At 43.5% G+C, this 6,044-nt stretch overlaps 1 protein-coding gene across 3 annotated transcripts in view; it reads left to right on the top strand.

Moving 5' to 3' along the window:
- A1BG (alpha-1-B glycoprotein) overlaps positions 1–6,044 on the top strand; it is a 29,054-nt gene that overhangs the window by 3,235 nt on the left and 19,775 nt on the right. The window lies entirely within an intron of this gene.

A 6,044-nucleotide genomic window follows, 5' to 3' on the forward strand; every position in this document is an offset into this window, starting at 1 on the left:
AACCATGCATCCTGTATATATGTTTTTTACCATTTAATTTAATTTTAAAATTTACATTCAAGTTACTTAGCATGTAGTGCAGCAATGATTTCAGGAGTAGATTCCTTAATGCCCCTTCCCCATTGAGCCCACCTCCCCTCCCACAACCTCTCCAGTAACCCTCTGTTCTCCATATTTAAGAGTCTCTTATGTTATGTCTCCCTCCCTGTTTTTGCATTATTTTTGCTTTCCTTCCCTTATGTTCATCTGTCTTGTGTCTTAAAGTCCTCATATGAGTGAAGTCATATGATATTTGTCTTTCTCTGACTGACGAATCCACGTAGTTGCAAATGGCAAAATTTCATGCTTTTTGATTGCCAAATAATACTCCATTGTATATGTATACCACATCTTTATCCATTCATCAGTCGATGGACATTTGGGCTCTTTCCATACTTTGGCTATTGTTGATAGTGCTGCTATAAACATTGGGGTGCATGTGCCCCTTTGAAACAGCACATCTATATATTGGATAAATACATAGTAGTGCAATTGCTGGGTTGTAGGGGAGTTCTATTTTCAATTTCCTGAGGGACCTCCATCCTGTTTTCCAGAGTGGCTGCACCAGCTTGCATTGCCACCAACAATGCAAAAGAGATCCTCTTTGTCTGCATCCTCACCAACATCTGTTGTTGCCTAAGTTGTTAATGCTAACCATTCTGACAGGTGTAAGACGGTATCTCATTGTGGTTTGCTTTGTATTTGCCTGATGATGAGTGATGTTGAGCATTTTTTCATGTGTCAGTTGGCCATCTGGGGGTCTTCTTTGGAGAAGTGTCCATTCATGTCTTTTGCCCATTTCTTCACTAGATTATTTGTTTTTTGGGTGTTGAGTTTGATAAGTTCTTTATAGATTTTGGATACTAACCCTTTATCTGATGTCATTTGCAAATATCTTCTCCCTTCTGTTGGTTGCCTTTTCGTTTTGCTCTTTTTCCTTCATTGTGCAGAAGCTTTTTATTTTGATGAGGTCCCAATAATTCATTTTTGCTTTTGTTTCCCTTGCCCCTGGAGACGTGTTGAGTAAGAAGTTCCTGTGGCCGAGGTCACAAAGGTTGTTGTCTGTTTTCTTCTCTAGGATTTTGATGGCTTCCTGTCTTATGTTTAGGTCTTTCACCCATTTTGAGTTTATTTGTGTGTCTGGTGTAAGAAAGTGGTCCGTGTTCATTCTTCTGCATGTCACCGTCCGGTTTCCCCAGCACCATTTGCTGAAGAGACTGTCTTACTCCATTGGATATTCTTTCCTGCTTTGTCAAAGATGAGTTGGCCATCCGTTTGTGGGTCCATTTCTGGGTTCTCTATTCTGTTCCATTGATCTGAGTGTCTGTTTTTGTGCCAGTACCATACTGTCTTGATGACTACAGCTTTGTAATACAGCTTGAAGTCCGTATATTTCATTTTTACCTAACACTTTTGAAGACCTTGCTTTTCTCATTACAAAAGCATTGTTTAAAACACACAAACACGTACCTCTGTCCCATGCATTACTGTGCCTGTGGCCCGAGCTCAGATGACATCCTGGATGCTGCAGAATGGACTCACCCAGGCAGACACCTGGGCACACCAAAGGCAGGAATATTTATGCTCGGGTGTGTTCTGTTGTTTTGTTTTGTTTTTGAAGTATAGTTCATATAATATAAATGAACCATTTTGAAGTGTACAATTCACTTTGGTTTTTAGTATAATTTTTAGTTTTTAATATATTTGCTATGTTGTGCAACAATCACCATTGTCTAATTCCTGAACATTTCCAGCACCCCCAAATGAAATTGCATACTCATTAAGCAGTTACCCCCCATACTTCCTTCCCTCAGCCCCTGGCAATTACCAATACAGTCTTTGTCTCTGGATTTGCCTATTCTGGATTTTTCACATAAACGGGATTGTGCAGTGTGGTCTTTTTGTGTCTGGCTTCTTTCACTGAGCTTACTGTTTTCTGAGGTCCAATCACGTATTAGTATTTCATTCCATTTTATTGCTGAGTAATACTTCCTTGTATGAACAGACCACATCTTGTTTATCCATTCTTCAGGTGATGGACATTTGAGTTATTACTACCTTTGGGCTATTATATAAAAAATGCTGTAGTGAACATTTGTGTACACATTTTTGCTTGAATAGTGGTTTTCACTTCTCTTGGATAAATATTTAGGAGTGGGATTGCTGTGTCATGTGCTAACTCCATGTTTAACCTTTTGGGGAATTGCCAGGCTGTTTTCTACAGTAGCTAGCTCCATTGTTTTCCATTCCCACCAGCTGTGTGGGAGTACATTGTGCAATTGCCTTTTTTTCTTCCAGCTCTTTCTGCCTATCTGTCCTCATTAGGACAAAGTCTGAGTGTGGTGAGTTAGCTGGAAGAGGCTGATCAGTCCACCCACACTGGGTCCACACAACCCAACAGTTTTGTCAATCCCAGTGTACAAGTGATACTTTTTGAAACCTGGACCCCCAATGTGTCTATTTTATTTGCACAGCAAGCCGGCCATTCTAGAGAAAGCTCCTCCCTTGACCTTCCCCAGGCAGGCCATCAGGACCCTGCAGGAGTCATGGCCACTGAGCCTGGCTCCATCAGCCCTGGGCATGGTGTCTGTTGCAGGTTAGATTCATATCCATCTGTTGTTGGGATGGTCAGCACTGGAGGGCAGAAGGAACCCACAACTGCTGTTCTTGGAGAGCTGCAGACAGGCAGAAACCCAGTAACAGGGTGGGATAGCAGCCACTTCCCACCTGGAAAGAATATCTGTGGACTCAAATCCATAGGTGCTTGGGAAAGAGATGTTTCTCTCTCAGCCTCCCACTGGCTCCCATGGTGACAGATCACTCTGTTAGGGCCCCATGGACAGTCTGGCACTGGGGGACAACATGCTTGCCCAGTGGCACCCAGATGTCCTCAAACTTGCTTGAAGTCCCTCATTTTGGGGCTCTGAGCACCTCTGCTTGGGTCTCAATCTCCAGGTGGTTAAATTGTCAGTCGGAGAAACCAAGGCACAAAGTGGTAGTTGCCACAATGGGGAAGGTGTTGGATTTCCAAGGTATTAGCCCTGATCAGTACCACTCATGGGAGAGGGAACTAGCAAGGATCAATATCCTTATGGGCCTGAATGTGGCCCCATGAAACCTTAGTCAACCCAGATGCTAAGCGGCTTTGAGATTCAGATGGAGAAAGGTAGCCTCATCTATCCTGGGTCTAAGGCCAGTCTCACACAGGCCTGGAGGCTACAGGAGGTTTGGCAGTTATCACGTGTGACCCGAGTGAGGACTGTCCTTATTGCCATCTTTGTTTCTTTGGAGAATGCGCCAGACCATTGACTTGCTGAACATGTGACCATACAAACCACCCTTAATATGGGCCCTTCTACTTCCCATGCTCCATTGATGGCCCAGCTGCTTCTATGACCCCTCAAGGTCTTTGGAACATGTCAAACTCTGTATTTTCACCTTTTATGTACATAATTTTCACTCCAAAACATTTTCCTCCAGATCACTGACTGTCAACAAATCTTTCCCATTGTGGTTGTGATGTCCAAGGGCAAAATAATCCACCAGAGACTGTTGGGAGCAGCATCCTGAAAAGAACCACATCTGGTTACTCTGAAGTGTCCTTGGCTGAAAACGTGTAGAGAGATTTGGTTAAATGCTTCCTGATTCTTTTTAGTTCCAAGCCAACTTATTTCAGGTCACTGGTGCCCCTGGGCACCTGCTTTTTAGAAATTAGCAAAAATGACGGAAAAGCAACAGTCGATCAAGGAAGAGTTGGTGAAAACAGTTTCATCAAATAGACTCAAATTTCTGGAACTTTTGATAAAGGAATATCTATCTGCCTTCCACAGAAAAGGGAACAGAATGAAAGAACAAGAGCCCGAGCTCTCGTGCTCAGTGAAGTGTTGATTTAATGCACTTACATACTCAAACTCCAGAGGCTGTGCTGAGCAAGTCCATATTTGTTCTGGAAGTAGCAAGAACTTAGGAAGAATTCTCATTCTTACCATGGACTTTTTTTTTTTTTTTAATAAAAAGTTTTTTCAAGTTTATTTTTGTGAGAGAGAGACAGAACGTAAGTGGGAGAGGGGCAGAGAGAGAAGGAGACACAGAATCTGAAGCAGGCTCCAGGCCCCGAGCTGTCGGCACAGAGCCTGATGCACGTCTCAGACTTGTGAACCAGGAAATCATGACCTGAGACAAAGTCGGAGGTTTAACCAACTGAGCCACCAAGGTACCCCTACCATGAACTCTTTAACAGGTCAATCCTCTCTTAGTGACTGTCATTGATCAGTAACCTAATCAACATGCAAGTCCTCTTCTTCCTCCTTTCCATATCCCTACCCATCAGGTGGGCCTTCTCTGTCTGACCCTTCCATGTATGTTTGCTGCACATCAGATTCACTCCCCCCGCTCTGCATATTTTAGTTTTGGCCCGCCAAGTGAACCCCTACCCAGATGGGACTGTTCTGAGCTGCATGTGTATTAGATTCCAGGCTAAACTTTCATAGTTTTGTTTAATCTGAATGGCATCTTGATGCACATACTGTGTTTTCCCAGTAAACCATATGAAGAGCTCAGAAAAAGCCACTGTTGTAGGGAGAATAATGCACCCCACCTTCCTCAAAAGATGTATGTGTCCTAGTCCCTAGAACCTATGAATATGTTATTTCACACAACAAAAGGGACTATAAGGTGTGATAGTGGATCTTGATGCGGGAGATTATCCTGGCTTATTTATGATGGGCCCAATGTAATCACAACATCTTTGTATAAGAAGAGGCAGGAGGGGCAGAGTCTGATGTTTCACTGCGGGCTCTGAAGATGGAAGACAGGGCCACAAGACAAGGAAAGTAGGTGGGATCTAGAATCTAGAAAATGGAAGCAAACAGATCCTGCCTTTGAGCCTCCAGAAGGAAGCAACGCTGCTGAAACCTTGCTTTATGTGAGAAAATAAATTTGCATTGTTTTAAGCCACTAAATTTGTGGTGATTTGTTATAGCAGCAATGGAAAACTAACAGCCACAGTGGCATTTGGAAATAGTCATAGCAGGCATCAGGCCTTCTTGGTGTTGGTTGTTGCTGGAGTGAGCAGGGCCCCTCCATTCAGCTGTTTGCATTTACGTTTACCATACCCGTTTTGTGGGTACACCCAAAGACAACTCAATCTTTTACAGAAACCTAGAACATGTATTCTGGAGAGACATTCTATTATTGAAAAATCAATCCTTGGTAGACATAAGAGGATTTATGAAGGAGGTAAACTCTACCACTGGTCGTTATGCCATGAATGACCTGTAACCATCAACAGGTTTTGATCTGAAAACATTCAAACCAAAGAAAAACTCATTGGTATGATATATGTAATAAAATTTCCCATCAAGCCTCAACACAAGAGAATTCTTTTTGGGGAGAACCTAGGAATGTGACCAGGTGGGCTCAGTTCCACTTCAGTGACACAGCTTACTGCCTTACTGACTGAAAACACTAAAACTAACTCCTGCCCAAACCATGCTTCACAGGTTGGCTAGGGCACTACGCATTACATTCACTGTCACTCATCAGGGTCCCTGACAACAGAACAGCCACTATCTCCAACATGGCTGGACACTAATATGAAAGAAAAGGAATTCTCGGGGTCTCACACCTCTTAATTGAAAGTGTAGCCCAACAGCTGCAGGGTACTTCTTCTCACTGCTCATTGGCCAGAATGAATCACATGACAGGGTCTCTCACGAGGCTGTAGTCCTCTGAAGCATGATGGGCTCAAGGGCCCACTACCAAGATGGCTCACTTATATGGTTGGCAAGTGGTTCCTGTCTAAAGGGCTTCTCCGTAGAGCTGCTTGAGTGTCCTCATGACATGGGAGTTGACTCCCCTCGCCCCCCAGAGCAAGCGATTCAAGAGTCCAAGTCACACACTGTCACTTACGCCATATTCTACCGGTGACACAGACCGTCCCTGATTCAATGTAGGAGAAAACCATACCAACAAAGGTGTGACTATCAGGAGGTGAGGATTGTTGG

This window comes from Leopardus geoffroyi, chromosome E2 (genome assembly GCF_018350155.1).
Source record: "Leopardus geoffroyi isolate Oge1 chromosome E2, O.geoffroyi_Oge1_pat1.0, whole genome shotgun sequence".
NCBI classification, from domain to species: Eukaryota; Metazoa; Chordata; class Mammalia; order Carnivora; family Felidae; genus Leopardus; species Leopardus geoffroyi.